Genomic DNA, 17,515 nt, shown 5'->3' with positions numbered 1-17,515 from the left:
CTCCCTTAGAATGGACTGGTTGGATCTCCTTGCAGTCCAGGGGACTCTCAAGAGTCTTCTCCAACACCACAGTTCAAAAGCATCAATTCTTCTTCTCTTTATAGTCCAACTCTCACATCCATATATGACTACTGGAAAAACCATAGCCTTGACTAGACGGACCTTTGTTGGCAAAGTAATGTCTCTGCTTTGTAATGTGCTGTCTAGGTTGGTCATAACTTTTCTTCCAAGGAGTAAGCGTCTTTTAATTTCATGGCTGCAGTCACCATGCAGTGATTTGGGCACCCCCCAAAATAAAGTCTGCCACTGTTTCCACTGTTTCTCCATCTATTTGCCATGAACTGATAGGACCGGATGCCCTGATCTTTGTTTTCTGAATGTTGAGCTTTAAGCCAACTTTTTCACTCTCCTCTTTCACTTTCATCAAGAGGTTGGTTGAGCCCAAAGACCTGCCATGCGGAAGGGATGGTTCCCAAAATATACTTGGGGTCCCTTCCTGGGCTCTGGTGCGCTGTACCAGGAGGAACTGTGTTGATTTCTTCTCGGCCTCCTCACCTGGCCTCAGGTTTGCCAAATGTTTTCATTTTGTAGCATCTTTTCGTCAAGCTTGCCAGAGAGGTGAGTTCCTGTAAGGAATAAGAACACGGACTTGCAATTGAAAGCTAAGGAAATAATGGTAATTGCTGGGGGTTAAAACTAGATGTTATGGGGAGTACTTAGCAGTCAGAGTGGGGCCCCAGGGAAGAGGGAATATTTAGACAAATCTTGACAGATTGTAAAAATTAGAAGGAGAAAGCTATTCTAGGCTAAGAAACAGTATTTGTCGTGAGCAACCTCAGAAGAAAGAAAATACAAGTAAGAAAGCAACAGAAACATCAGAAGGAACACTTAAGGCAGAAAAGGGCAATGACAGCCCTTAGGTTGGGATAAATTCAGCTTTCTACTGATAATTAATGGGATATCTGTGCTATTTACTAATTCTTACTCTGTATTATGATTATATGCATGTCTAATGACCTACTAGAAACCCCTGTCGCTCAGCGTGTGTTACAGTGACCAGCAGCATTGCCATCATCTGGGAGCTTGTTAGAAATGCTGAATCAGAGGCCCCATCTGTTCTCTCTCTGTGCATGGATGTTTAGCCCTGTCCAACTCTTTGCAACCCCATGGACTGTAGTCCACCAGGCTCCTCTGTCCATGGGATTTTCCAGGCAAGAATACTGGAATGGGTGGCCATTTCCTTCTCCAGGGGATCTTCCTGACCCAGGAATTGAACCCACCTCTGCCGTCTCAAAAGCAGATTCTGCATTTTAACAAGATCCCCCAAGGGAATGTGAATACACCTAAAGGATAAGAACCACTGCACTGACAATAGGCAGAGAGAAAAACTAGGTTTGATTCTTTTTCATATTCTTGCATGCACCTGTACAGAGTAAACTTTTAATAAAAATTTGCAGAATGAAGGGTACATGAATTCTGCTTACTACATTTATAACAGGATAATTCCACCTGGTGGCTCAGTGGTAAAGAATCCACCTGCCAGTGCAGGAAAAGCAGGAGACTCAGGTTAGACCCCTGGGCTGGGAAGATCCCCCTGGAGGAGGAAATGGCAACCTACTCCAATATTCTTGTCTGGAAAATCTCATGGATAGAGGAGCCTGGTGGGCTATAGTTCATAGGGTTGCAAAGAGTCAGATATATATAACTCAGCAACCATGCAGAAATTCCACTTAGTCTTAAATACAGACAGTCATGGGGGACCCCAAGTCACACAAGGCCACCCTTTCTGAATAAGCAGAAAGGTTGAAAAGTTCAATTTTTATATTAAGTTGAATACCCATAACCTTTTAATTGAAAAGTTCATTTTTATATTAAGTTGAATACCCATCCACTTAAGTCCAACAAATCCACTGCTTCCACTTATGTTTTTACTCTGCCCCTAAGAAATTCAGTTATTCTGTGGCTCCTCACCAAAGACAGTTTGCAGGAAGAAAAAGTTACATATTTTACTTCAACCTTTTGCTTACCCCTCCAAAATCTTTACAGTCTAGTTACCTGCTACTTGGATAACCTTATACCACCCCCACTTCCCGCTCCTCACCTCCCTTTTATTCTGAGTTCCTTTTAATCTTTCTATAGGACTCTGAAGTAAGGGCCTTGAAGGACAAATATATTAAATCTTAATTTATTTACTATTCAGCTTTCTAACCCAGGGTGGTTTCTGCATGCCAAATAATTTGTCCTTTGTCTGTATTTCTTTATAAGCATCAGATCACCATAGGTGAGACAAATCTGGTTTGGAGGATTATCCATGTCACCGTTCTGCTCTAATAGCATTTATGAATCAGTCAGTAGTTAATAATAAAAGTCAACTTTGCATATTGCATATTTTAGACATAGGGCAAAAGTAATTTCACACTGTAGGAAGGATTAACTTCTTATCCCCAGTCTCATGTCTATTTGTTTTTTCCTTCTACTCAGGAATGACTAGATAAAGAAACATGACCTCTCAACTAATACTAGTATAATTTTATCTCTTTAGACTTAATACTGTTGCCCCAGTGTCCTATCTTTCCTTCTAGAGGGAAGGAAAAGAAGGTGGTAATAGGCAAAATAATTAATGGAGGTTCTCTTGATATTGCTGTATCTCAGATGTCATTGCCACTGTTCTCCTCAGATAAGCCATTCTGCCTAATAAACTGAGGAGAATAAAGGAGAGCTTGGGAGACTTCATAGCACAGTATGCTTTTATGTGTGCTGCTAAAGGTATCCTGCTTCCTCTGAGAAGTGAGGTTGGGGAGAAAATCTGTTGATCTTATGGAACTGGATGACAGGTTAGATTCTGCATCTGGAGCTTTACTGTCTCCGCTCCCCAGGTTGCATCCCCATTTATGATCAGGAATGAGTATGACATCTCATCTTGGTCATTTCCATTTCCAAAACAATTTGATCTTTTTCTATAAAGTTAAACATACACCTAACATGCAATTTAGTAATACCACTCCTAGGTATTTATTCAAATGAAATAAAGACAGGTTCACACAAAACCCTGTATATAAATATTTATTTGTACAATATGTGGCTTTATTCACACTCACCCCAAAATGGAAACAACACAAGTGTCTTTCACTTGGTAAATCCATAAGCAAAATGTGGTATAGCCATAAATGGAATGTGCTCAGTCATGTCTGACTCTTTGCAACTCCATGGACTGTAGCCCATCAGGCTCCTCTGTCCATGGAATTTTCCAGGCAAGAATACTGGATTGGGTTGCCATTTTCTTCTCCAGGGGATCTTCCTGACCTAGGGATCAAACTCGGCAGTGAAAGAGATTAAATTCTTGATACACACATCATGGATAAACTTCAAATGCATTATGGGAAGTGAAAGAAGCCAGAGTCTATTTACATGACATTCTGGAAAAAGCAAGACTTAGGGTCGGAAAACAGATCAGTACTTTCTAGGAGCTGAAGGTGGGAAGAGGGGTTTACAAATGTGACTGAGGAACTTTGAGTTATAGAATAAGTTTATATTATAGAATACTACTGTATCTTGAATGTAATGTATCTGCCGAAATTTACAGAACTATACTATAAAGGGTGATTTATTGTATGAGCATTATGCCACAATAAAAATAAAAACAATTTAAGTCTATTTAAAATCAGCTTTAGGAAGAGGAAAGATACAAATTTATACATAAAAGAGACTACTCAACCACTGTGGAAACTATTTTTAGAAATAAATAACATCAATATTAATGTTTTCCAATTTTATTGAGGTATAACTATATTATATATACTTAAAGTATGCAGTGTAATGATTTGATCTATGTATGTACTGTGAAATGATTCTCACAATAAAGGTAATTCATACCTATCACTTCACACTTTTGTGTGTTTGTGTGGGAAAATGCTTAAGATTTACTCTCTTAACAAATTTCAAGTATACAACACAGTATTATTAACTTTAGTCATCATGCTGTTCTTATTCATCTTATAACTGAAAGCTTATACCTTTTGACCAACATCTTCCCATTTCCTCTACCTCCCAACCCCTGGCAACCATCATTCTGCCCTCTATATCTCTGAGTTTAACTTTTTTTTTTTAGATTCCAGGTATAAGTGATTCAATACAGTATTTGTGGTTCTCTGACTGATTTATTTCACTTCGTATAATACCCTCAAGTTCTGTCTATGATGTTGGACATGGCAGGATTTTCTTCTTTCTCATAGCTAAGTAGTATTCCATTGTGTGTGTGTATGCTACATCTTCTTTATCCATTCATCTTTAGACAGACACTTAGGTTGTCTCCATGCCTTGGCTATTGGGAATAATACTGCAGTGAACATGGGAGTGCAAATACATTTTCAAGATCCTGATTTCATTTCCTTTGGATATATACATGTAAGAAGGATTATTGGATCATATGGTAGTTCTGTTTTTAAATTTTTGAGGAATCGCCATACTGTTTTCCATAGCGGCTGTAGCAATTTACATTCCCACCAACAGCATACAAATATTCCCTTTCCTCTGTGTCCTTGCCAACACTTAGTCTCTTTTTGATAATAGCCATTCTAACAGATGAGGTGATGATATTTCATTGTAGTTTTGATTTACATTTCCCTGATGATTATCAGTGTTGAGTGCCTTTTCATGTATCTGTTGGCCTTTGTATACTTTCTTTGGAGAAATGCCTATTCAGGTCTATTCAGGTGATGTCATGATTTATAATAGGAAACATGTATTTGATATTTGTCTCTATTTCTGGCACAGAGCTCTCAAAATCCTTGGCATTTTCTAATTGATGAGAACATTAAAGGTGTCTCTTGTTAGGTTAATGATGTGACTTTTGGATTGAACCTAAGGATGGGGCTGGTTGCCAGGAAAACCAAACACTATTTAGAGGGTTGAACTTTGAGTCCCATACCCCTGACCTCTGGGGAAGGGTGGGGAGCTGGAGGTTGAGACAGTGGCCAGTGCTTTAGTCAGTCATAATTATGTACTGAGGCTTTCATAAAAACCTCAAAAGGACAGGGATTTGGAGAGCTTCCAGACTGGTGAATACATGGACATTCACAAAGAGTGGCTTACTTGGAGAGGGCCTGGAAACTGAGTCCTTTCACCATACCTTGCCTTATGCATCTCTTCCTTCTGGTTCCTGAGTAATATACTTTTATAATAAACCAATAATCTAGACAGTAAATGGGTTTCCAGAGTTCTGTGAGGTACTCTAGCAAATTTAATAAAACCTGAGTAGGAAGTCTGGGAAACTGATCTATTATAGCCCATCTCTCAGGAGCTCAGATGACAGGCTGGACTTGTGGTTGGTGTCTGAAGTGCATGTTTTTATAGTGGGGGTAGGACAGTCTTGTAGGACTGAGCCCTTAACTTGTGAGATCTGACACCATCTTCAGATAGATAAGATAGGTATTCGGTTTCATTCTTTTGCACGTGGATATTCAGTTTTCCCAATCTCTTACCAAAGAGACTCTCCCCATTTTGCATTCTTGGTGCCTTCCTCAAAGATTTGTTGACTGTATAGATGTGTGTTTATTTCTGTGCTATCTATCCTCTTCCATTAGTCCATGTGTCTTTTTTTTATGCCAGTACCATACCGTTTTGGCTATTATTATTTGAAATCAGAAAGTGTAATACCTCCAGTTTTGTTCCTCTTTCTCAAGATTTCTTTGGCTAATGAGTCTTTGTGGCTTCTTATTTCTATTTTATTCATTTCGGCCACACTGCACATTTTGTTGGATCTTAGTTCCCCGGCCAGCGATTGAACCTGGGCCCATGGCAGTGAGAGCACTGAGTCCAACCACTGGACCGCCAGGGGATTCAGTCCTTTTTTATTTTATTTGTAATAATTTTATACAGGCTGAGAAGCAGTAGTGAAGTTCATATATTCTGTCTACCAGCAGGAAGAAGGACCAAATTCAAGGCTCCAGAATTTTCCCCACATATTATCATAATTCTTTCAGGCTTCAAAGGATTTCCATATGAATTGTGTCGTGTGATCCTCGAAACCACTTGTGAGGGTAGGTGGAACATCTAGATGATCATTGTACAAAAGAGGTTCAGGTTAACTACTTGGCCAGTTATTTCCTGAAATGATACGTATAGTCTGTTATTTTAACAAACCTTTATAAGGAGCTTAGTACTTGCTGGTCTTGGCTAAAGGACCTTACTCTGGACCTACTCACAATCTTGAAATCTCCATAGAAACCACTATGACCCCAAATAGATATGATTCGTAATCTGACCCTTATAAACCCATAAATGTCTCTAATGACACATATGACTTAAATGTTCACTGAAAATGTCCTCCAAATATAATATAGACTTATATTATTGGAAGAATTAGTATCTTAATTAGCATCTTAATTAAAATGCATTGATTTAGCACCTAGCATTTACACAGCATCCGGAGAAGGCAATGGCACCCTACTCCAGTACTGTTGCCTGGAAAATCCCATGGACGGAGGAGCCTGGTAGGCTGCAGTCCATGGGGTCGTGAAGAGTCAGACACGACTGAGTGACTTCACTTTCACTTTTCACTTTCATGCATTGGAGAAGGAAATGGCAATCCACTCCAGTGTTCTTGCCTGGAGAATGCCAGGGACGGGGGAACCCAGTGGGCTGTCGTCTATGGGGTTGCACAGAGATGTACACGACTGAAGTGACTTAGCAGCAGCAGCATATATACAGCATCACCATTTAAGTATTGATTTGGTGCAAGTAGACTGCTAACTGTGAGTTGTTTGACTAGGGGAAGTATCTTTATCTTTCTAGTTGTAAATTTTCTCCTATATAAAGTAAGAGGATTAGGCATGGGATCACTAAATCCTAGATTAGACTTGAAGACATTAGTGATAGCTTAGGTGGTTGGAGAAGGAAATGGCAACCCACTCCAGTACTCTTACCTGGAAAATCCCATGGACGGAGGAGCATGGTAGGCTACAGTCCATGGGGTCACAAAGAGTCAGACACCACTGAGTGACTCCACTTTCACTTATGGTGGTTGGTGTCGGGTTCGTGGCCTCTGAAGAAGATTTCACTCTGGGACCAAAGACACAGTCTCAGCTTTGTGCAGCAGAGATTTTGTTAAAGTGAAAGGATAAGGAAAGCTTCCAGCATAAGGAACTGGAAGGAAGGTAGAAGAGTATCCACTTTGCTAGTATGAGCTGAGCATTATATACTTTTCAATTGGCTGCTGAGAATAGATAAAAAGAATACTTCAAGTCTGTAAAAGTTTTACCGGACCCTTCTCCCACAACATACTTCTTGAGACAACATCAGCAAAAGATTAGCCAGGAGTAACATGTTCCAGGCAACATGTCTCTGGGCTTCAGTAGTGCCAGTCTTGAGAAAGAACAAAATCCCAGTCAAGATATATTGTTATAATTACAGTTATAATTATATTATAATTATGTTATAATTAACTCAGAGCCTGAGAAAAGCATTCCCATGAGTAAGATATATCATTGTAATATGCAAAGAAATAGAGGAAAACAACAAAATGGGAAAGACTAGAGATCTCTTCAAGAAAATTAGAGATACCAAGGGAACATTTCATGCAAAGATGGGCTCGATAAAGGACAGAAATGGTATGGACCTAACAGAAGCAGAAGATATTAAGAAGAGGTGGCAAGAATACACAGAAGAACTGTACAGAAAAGATCTTCACGACCCAGATAATCACGATGGTGTGATCACTCACCTAGAGCCAGACATCCTGGAATGTGAAGTCAAGTGGACCTTAGAAAGCATCACTACAAACAAAGCTAGTGGAGGTGATGGAATTCCAGTGGAGCTATTTCAAATCCTGAAAGATGATGCTGTGAAAGTGCTGCACTCAATATGCCAGCACATTTGGAAAACTCAGCAGTGGCCACAGGACTGGAAAAGGTCAGTGTTCATTCCAATCCCAAAGAAAGGCAATGCCAAAGAATGCTCAAACTATCGCACAATTGTACTCATCTCACACGCTAGTAAAGTAATGCTCAAAATTCTCCAAGCCAGGCTTCAGCAATATGTGAACCGTGAACTTCCTGATGTTCAAGCTGGTTTTAGAAAAGGCAGAGGAACCAGAGATCAAATTGTCAACATCCGCTGGATCATGGAAAAAGCAAGAGAGTTCCAGAAAAGCATCTATTTCTGCTTTATTGACTATGCCAAAGCCTTTGACTGTGTGGATCACAAGAAACTGTGGAAAATTCTGAAAGAGATGGGAATACCAGACCACCTGACCTGCCTCTTCAGAAATCTGTATGCAGGGCAGGAAGCAACAGTTAGAACTGGGCATGGAACAATAGACCGGTTCCAAATAGGAAAAGGAGTATGTCAAGGCTGTATATTTTCACCCTGCTTATTTAACTTATATGCAGAGTACATTATGAGAAACGCGGGGCTGGAAGAAGCACAAGCTGGAATCAAGATTGCTGGGAGAAATATCAATAACCTCAGATATGTAGATGATACCACCCTTATGGCAGAAAGTGAAGAGGAACTAAAAAGCCTCTTGTGAAAGTGAAAGTGGAGAGTGAAAAAGTTGGCTTAAAGCTCAACATTCAGAAAACGAAGATCATGGCATCCGGTCCCATTACTTCATGGGAAATAGATGGGGAAACAGTGGAAACAGTGTCAGACTTTATTTTGGGGGCTCCAAAATCACTGCAGATGGTGACTGCAGCCATGAAATTAAAAGACGCTTACTCCTTGGAAGAAAAGTTATGACCAACCTAGAGAGCATATTGAAAAGCAGAAACATTACTTTGCCAACAAAGGTCCGTCTAGTCAAGGCTATGATTTTTCCTGTGGTCATGTATGGATGCGAGAGTTGGACTGTGAAGAAAGCTGAGCGCCGAAGAATTGATGCTTTGAACTGTGGTGTTGGAGAAGACTCTTGAGAGTCCCTTGGACTGCAAGGAGATCCAACCAGTCCATTCTGAAGGAGATCAGCCCTGGGATTTCTTTGGAAGGAATGATGCTGAAGCTTAAACTCCAATACTTTGGCCACCTCATGCAAAGAGTTGACTCATTGGAAAGGACTCTGATGCTGGGAGGGATTGGGGGCAGGAGGAGAAGGGAACGACAGAGGATGAGATGGCTGGATGGCATCACCGACTCGATGGACGTGAGTTTGAGTGAACTCCAGGAGATGGTGATGGATAGGGAGGCCTGGCGTGCTGCGATTCATGGGGTTGCAAAGAGTCGGACACGACTGAGTGACTGAACTGAACTGAACTAAGGGAAACGTCCTACGAGACGAAGGCAAAAGAATATCTGAAAGAATGCTTGCCTCCTCCTCAAGGGGCCTTGGACTCCCTGTCAATCTGCATAAGCTTTAACTCTCTCATTAGTATGAAGTCATATTTAGTTTAGTGTAGAAATAGATGGATAAGTATAGAAATAATTGTGTATTCGTGAGTTAGTATACACATATTTCCAAGCTCTGTCCTCTGAAGGGCCTGGAAGCCATGATACCCCAGTAGCAATGAGCACACTTAGCACCAAATTTTGTCTTTCTAATACCATTCTCTAGTGAGAGTAACCAGGACTCCTGAGCGAAACGGCTGCTCCTAAAACTGGGACAGGGAATGTACAAGATGAGTTTGGAGCATCTTGTAGTGCCAGAAAGTGAAGATGTGCTTTAAAAAAACTAATGACGGTATGTCAGAGGCACCAGTGCAACAGCTCCAAATGGCTAAAGCTGGAATAATTTAAGCAATGGAATAAATAATGTAGTATTGGATTATAACCCATGTTATGAAATAAATATCCATGAATCCATACTGATATAAATAATTGAATAAACAAATACATGGGAGAGGATTCTTCCCATACAGAAGAATTATAAAAAATTTATGTAGATACTCTGCCCTCAAGGACATGGATCATAACTCTTCAACCCTTAAGTATGGGCAGAGCCTAGTAACTTCCTTCCAAAGAATACAATTTGGAAAAAAGGAAAAAAGAATAACTTTACAGTGGAGAAACTTAACAAACACAAGCTCAGCAGGTTAACATCATTAGTGGTAAATGATTAATAGTACCCTTGGTATGATGTGATGAGAATAGCACTTCACCTCTGTAGTTTTCCTCCTGACAATGCAAAACCCTAGCCTAATCATGAGGGGAAAATATCAGACAATCACAAATTAAGGGATAGTCTACAAAATACTTAACTAGTACCCCTCAAAACTGTCAAGTCATCGAAAACAAGGAGGATGTAAGAGACTGTCACAGTCTAAAGCAGACTAATAATAAAGGGCATATGATCCCACTTAGAAAGTGGGATCCTGCAATAGAAAAACAACATTAAGTATAAAGTAAATAAATCAGAAATAAAGTATGGAACTTAGGTCTTTCAAATTGTCAAGGTCCTGAAAGACAACAAAACATTGAAGAATTGACAAAGATTAGAGGAGATTAAGGATACATAACTACTAAATGTAATATAGGATCCTGGAACAAAAAGGGAAATTGGTGGGAAAAGTGGTGACCGTTGAATAAGTGGTTTAGTTAACAATGTTAGATGAATGTTAATTTTCTTGTTCCTTTGTTGGTATGTAAAGTCTTGCCTTTAGGGAATTTGGGCAAAAGTTATGTAAGAAATCTTTGTTTTAGTTTTTCAACTTTTATGAAAGAATGAAATCCCCCCCGCAAAAAAACATAAAAAATTACTAAAGCAATCCAAATAGTAAAATACAGACATCCAGTACCATGATCTTTCGTAAGAATACTCTTCAAATGAGAGAATTTGCCCCCAAGGAAATAGAGAAAAAGAATGCTCTAAAGAGAGCTTTAAAATAAGTTTATTTACAATCAACAAGGAAGGGAAGATACTAGTTTGAATATACCCTGACTGCACACCACTCCCATCCTAACCCACTTTCATCTATAGGTTCTGGCAGATAGTGGAGACCTCAGGATCAGTTTGAAGCCCGACAGAAAGAGCAGGTACAGGTCTTCCTCATTATCTGGCTAAACCAGTGGTTCTTAAACTTTACCATTCATCAGGAGGACTTACTAAAATTTCTGATTCAGTAAGTCTGGGGTGGGATTTGAGAATTTCTGTCACATTCCAGATGATGCTGATATTTCTGGCTCAAGAGCCAAATTTTGAGAAACACTGGCCAGGCAAGAGTCTGGAGACCAGTATTGGAGGCTCCTAATAAAAGGCAATGTGCAGGAAAGGGTTAGCTGACTCTTGTAACCATGATAGTGCTTCCCATATCCCCCAAAATAAAGAATTAAAACCAACCAGAATATGGGGAACAAATCTTCTGTACAGAAAAATTCCAAATAACTTATGTATGTATTGCCCTCTCAAGGAGGGCATGACTCCAGGCCTGAGACTGTTTATCCTCAGGAAGGCCAGCTTGCATCCTTAACCCATGTCTGGTGCCTGAGAATTTGGATTTTGGGAGGGTTCTTACCACCCTGATAAGAGTAGCTCCCTGAGACTAAACTGTATAACCATGTGGTTTATTTTTTTTTAAATTATGCTTGTAAAGGAATTTATCCATTTCCTGTAAATTATGGAATCTATTATCTTATATTTATTTATTTTTATTTTTGACTGTGCTGGGTCTTCACTGCTATGTCCAGGCTTTCTTTAGTTATGGTGGGCGGGGACTAGTCTCAAGTTGCAGGGCACGGGCTTCTCATTATGGTGGCTTCTCTTGTTGCAGAGCATGGGCTCTTGAGTGTAGGCTCAGTAGTCATGGTGCATGGGTTTAGTTGCCCCGTGGCATGTGGAATCTTCCCAGACCAGGAATTGAACCTATGTCCCCTTCATTATCAAGTGGATTCTTAACCACTGAAGTCTAACCATGTGTTTTATATTGAACACCTGCTTTCCTTTTGGGAGCCTGGAATTTTGATATATGCTAGGCAGAGGGTGCCTATATAACTAGCCCTCATTACAAACCTCAGGCACTGAGTGGAAAGATGTGAAAATCTTCTGACTGCTTCTATCTTAGAGAAAAAAGAAGCAAGGTTTAGTAGTCATGAATTTAAGATGTCAGGTGGTATTTTTCTCTCGCCATATTTGAGTGTTTTAGTGAAGACACATAACAAAGGTAATACCCAAGCAAGTATGGGGGAAAGGGCAAAGGAATCGAGAGTGCATGGTAGGGTATAGATATAATGTTGGACCATGGGTTTTAGACCAGGTGGGTTAAGAAGTGAAGACAGAGCAGGTTGATGGAGCTTCCCTGGTGGTCCAATGGTTAAGAATCTGCCTGCTAATGCGGGGGACATGGGTTCAGCCCCTGGTATGGGAATATCCCACATGCCGCAGAGCAGCTGAGCCCATGTGCCACACCTGCTGAAGCCTGCGTGCCTAGAGCCTGTGCTCTGCAACAAAAGAAGCCATTACAGTGAGAGGCTTGCACACTGAAACCAAGAGTAGCCCACCCCCTGCCCTGAAGCAACTAGAGACAAAAAAACCCCACACAAAGCAACAAAGACCCAGCACAACACCCCCCGCCCCCGCCCCCCAAAAAAGAGGAGGTTGATGGAGGGCACACAGGGGAGTCAAAAAACTGTTGGAGTCAGAGTACTGGAGTGAGTGTGCTGGAAAGATAAGAGATGTTTTCAGAGAGTAAGATGCTTTAAATCAAGGTCTTGATGATAATGACATAGGTAGATTATAAAATCATTGGGGTGAGAAGATCATTGAACTGAGAGGCCAGGTGGTAAAGATCTACCTCAACACTTATACTCATTCTCCCTTCCTCCTTAATATCAGAATCTTGATTTTTACCTGGGCACATTGCCTCTCTGTATAAGGACATATTTCCTAGCCTCTCTGGTAGCTAGATATATGTGACTAAATACTCCCAATGAGATCCAAGTGGCAATGTTCTGTGGAAGGCAATGTTCTCCTAGGAAGTTGCCTTAAGAGAAAAGGAAACTATATTTTTCTTTCCTTTTGTGTAGAATGTTCATATAATGGCTGGAGCTCCAGTAGCCATCTTGGACCATAAGACAGAGCCATATGCTGATAGTGGAGCAGAAAGAGATGCTATGGAGCTGCTATACCATTTCAGGACTATCTTCCTCCAGACTTTTTAATATGAGAAGGAAATCAACTTTAACCTTGTTTAACCCACTGTTACTTTGGGTTACTGTTACTAATCCTAACTAATACATTGGATGGGTGAAAGTGTTACTTACATAATTGTGGAAATCAACTACAGAATAAGGTTATACATCCATGTTCATAGCAGCATTATTTATAATAGCCAAAACATGGAAACAACCAAACTGTCCATTCATGGAGAAATAAAGAATATGTGGTATATATATACACAATGGTATATTATTTAGCAATAAAAATAAAGGAAATCCTGCCTCTGCAACAACATGGATGGACCTTGAAGGCGTTATGCTAAATGAAATAAGTAAGACAAAGAGAGAAATAGCATATGATCTCAGTTATATGTGGAATCTAGAAAATAAAACACTTAAACTCACAGATGCACAGAGAAGATTGGTGGTTGGCAGAGGCAGGACATGGGCAAAATGGGTGAAGGAGGTCTAAAGGTAAGTGTGCCATGCCTAGTGGCTCAGTCATGTCTGACTCTTTGCAACCTCATGGACTGTATAGCCTGCCAGGCTCCTCTGTCCATGGGGATTCTCCAGGCATGGGAATCATGGTGGATACTTTACCACCTGAGCCATCAGGGAAGCCCCTAAAGGTAAATACTTCCAGTTGTAAAATAAGTCCTGGAGATATAATGTACACCATGGTGACTATAATTAACAATATTCTGTTGTACGTTTGAAAGTTGCTAACAGAGTAGATCTTTAAAGTTCTCATCACTAATTAATAGTTAATAAAAAAAATTATTAACTATTTGTGGTGATAGATCTTAACTATACTTACCATGGTGATCACTTAATAATATATGCATAAATCATTATATTGTACATTTGAAACTAACAATGCATGTCAGTTATATATCAATAAAAAATTGAGGTTAAAAAAAACTGCTGAAAAAATCAACTACAGGAGTAATTATATATAGAGAAAGGTGAAAAGCTTGGTGCTCAAATCTTCCCTGAATGAAGAGTAAACAGGAGGTCTCTAAAGAACTTCAAACAGAAGAGATAGTGGGTACTCTAAAGAAGCTGGGGAATGTGACAAAACATAAAAAAACAGTAGTGAGGACCAGGACAGCAAGCAGGATCAATGAAGACATGTCCCCCATATTCTTTCCTGTGCTGAGACTGACTTTTTAAACCCTGCGTTTGATCAAGGAAATACGTTATAGATAGGACATATCACTTGTGTTTCAAACCAAACAGAATATTAGAGATGACCTACTGACTCAGATCAAAGATTTATCCAAGAATATTTTCTGGAAGAACGTGCTTGGCCCACAAACATTTCAAAGTGTTAAGAAACCCTTAATCTCCTGTTCACTTTTTAATAAAATGGTAAAGTATTATTCACTATTTTATTTACTTTTTAAAAAACTCATTCATACTGTTATCTCCCATGTTGAATTTATTTAATTAACTAATCACTAATTTACTGAGGTCTTACCATGTTTCAGACACTATATTGGGCACTGCTAAGCTATGTTACTTCAGTCGTGTCCGACTCTGTGCGACCCCATAGACGGCAGCCCACCAGGCTCCCCCGTCCCTGGGATTCTCCAGGCAAGAACACTGGAGTAGGTTGCCATTTCCTTCTCCAAAGCGTGAAAGTGAAAAGAGAAAGTGAAGTTGCTCAGTCATGTCCAACTCTTCACGACCCCGTGGACTGTAGCCCACCAGGCCCCTCCATCCATGGGATTTTTCAGTCAAGAGTACTGGAGTGGGTTGCCATAGGAACATACAAATTAATTATAAAGTATCTTCCTCAAAGGAATTTACCAGTTTAAGGAAGAACTAGGTGAGAGAAACAACTGATATTATGTAGCGTGACTGTGATATTCATCGTGTGTAATGGAGCAATATACCAAGTGTAGTGCAGTCACCTGTTTCATCCTGGAAATCCAGAGGAGATTTCTGGAAGAGATAACAGATAAAGTGAATCTTGAAGGTGAAATATGAAATAGGCTGGAACATGTAATAAGAGGAGGGTACAGCATGAAAATGTATATAGAAGCATGGTAAAAACACAACACTTTGGTAAATTCCAATAGGCAGTCTGGAGGATATTTATATAGTATTGAGAGGGTAACAGGCAGGAAGGCCAGGGGTCCCCAAACAGAGGAAATAGCCTGCAAGTGTCAGACATTTTTATCTCAAGCGGCAGGAGGAAACAAACTAGTGATATTTTTTCCTTCTCTATACAAATTTAAAAAGAGGTTTCTCTTAATACGGTGTTGCCATAATGACACCTGGTTTCACCTGAAGTTAAGCAATGCCTTTTTCTTATGGAAATGTTTGTCTTAAGCTATGCTAATGTACTATGCACTTACCCCCAAACTCTGTCTTCAAGTCGGTTCCGCCTCTTGGCTCAGAACCTACTTGACACATCAGTATGTTATACTCAGATATTGTTCCCCTAATTTTTGTAAATGAAACTATTTGTATGGTGATCTGCCCTTCTTCAAGATTCAAGTTAATCATTTTATGGCCCAGGATGAACCATTTGGTGCCAATATTATCCCAAAATGCATCTTATGGGTGAGGGGCCTGGTGCCGTTCTGAGTTTTAAGACATTCCTTTCTTTCGTTAACAGACTGCTAGTGACTATATAACATCCAGCTGAAGATTAGCAGGGGGGTACTCTTTCTGTCCCCTTCTGATGCCTATGTCTAGAAGCTTTCTCTATCTCCTTTATACTTTAATAAAACTTTATTACACAAAAGCTCTGAGCGATCAAGCCTCGCCTCTGGCCCCGGATTGAATTCCCGGCGTCTTTGCATGATTCAACAACAACCTTTCAGTATGTTTTATATTACTATTGATAAAATTAACAATGCAGAGATCCAATATTGAGTAGAATTATCTCATTCATGAATGTACTTGTCATTAATATGTCATACAATTTGCTAGTGGAGATGACTGTCTTAATATACTCAGCTACAAGAAAAAAATTAACTGAGTATTTTAAGAAAATGTGTCTTTTGACCTTATATTACCATTTTTTCCTCTACAACTGTAGCCTATACTTACTCAGCAAAGGAAAATAATTGCTATAGTAAGTTATAGTGTGCCTTATTAAAACAGCTTAATTTGTAGACTAATCAAGGGAAAAGAAAGTAATTTAAATGAATGGTACTGTCCAATATAACTTCTCCTCTGAGAAAATTCCACTAGATTATGGCTCTGGGTCAAATCCTGAACCAAAGGAATATGTTTCTTTTTTATTTAATAATTTAAAAATTTTAGAATAGTTTTAAGAAAAACTTGGGAAGATAGTATAGGGTCCCTGAATATCCCACATCCAATTTATTTTATTGTTAACATTTTATATTACTGTGGTACATTTGTCACAACCAATAAACCAATCAGTACACTGTTATTAACCAAAATCCGTAGTTTATTAACACTAATTCCGTTTTCTTTTACTTGTTGTCCTTTTTATTTTCCAAGACCCATCCAAGATACATTACATTTAGACATCAGGTCTCCTTAGGCTCCTCTATACTACAACAGTTTCAGACCTTCCTTTTTCTTTGATGAGCTTGACAGTTTTGAGATGGTCAGGTATTTTGTAAGATATTCTTGAACTTGGGTTTGTCTGATGTTTTTCTCATGGGTTGACTGGGTTATGGTTTTAGGGAGAAAGACCATAGATGTAAAGTACCTTTCTCATCACATCATATCAAGAGTACATACTGTCAACATGACTTCACTGTTGATGTTAATCTTGATCACCCAGTTGAAGTAGTGTTTGTCTGATTTCTCCACTGCAAAGTTAATTCTCCTCCTTTTCATATTGTTCTCTTTGGAAGGAAGTCACTCTCTGCAGCCTATACTTAAGGAGTGGGGAATTGTGATTCAACTCCTCGAGGGTAGTGTAGTTATGTAAAGGTTCAAAATTCTTCCTATGGGAGTTTTGTCTGTTCTGCCCTATTTATTACTCAATCACTTATTTATATCAGTATGGACTCATGGGCATTTTTTTTTATACTTTATATTATAATCCAGTACTAGTGAGGCAGGAGTAGATTACCACACCCCCACCCCACCCAGTGAAGTGATTGGAGATTTATTCCCTGTGGACTGAAAGTCCAAAACAAAAATATCTTGTCAAGGGAGGAGGCTGAGCCCCGCCCATGCCATGTATTTTTCATTCTTGAAGTCAGGAGACCTCCCTGACCACACATTCACAGAAAGTCCCCTTGAAGGGGAGTGCTAAGGGATGCTTTACCCATAGGCCTTTTCCATAGAATCCATCTTGGTACATACGGGAGGATCCTGAGATATACCAAATATGAACACCGAACCAGGCAAATCAAAATGATTGGCCAAAAGAAACTGGAAGAAATGCCCCATAAAAATAATTCAAATTGCCACAAAGGGAGTGTGTCCATGTATTTAT

The sequence above is a fragment of the Bubalus kerabau genome, chromosome 6, assembly GCF_029407905.1.
Source record: "Bubalus kerabau isolate K-KA32 ecotype Philippines breed swamp buffalo chromosome 6, PCC_UOA_SB_1v2, whole genome shotgun sequence".
In the NCBI taxonomy this organism is placed as follows: Eukaryota; Metazoa; Chordata; class Mammalia; order Artiodactyla; family Bovidae; genus Bubalus; species Bubalus kerabau.
This window is presented reverse-complemented; position numbering follows the sequence as displayed.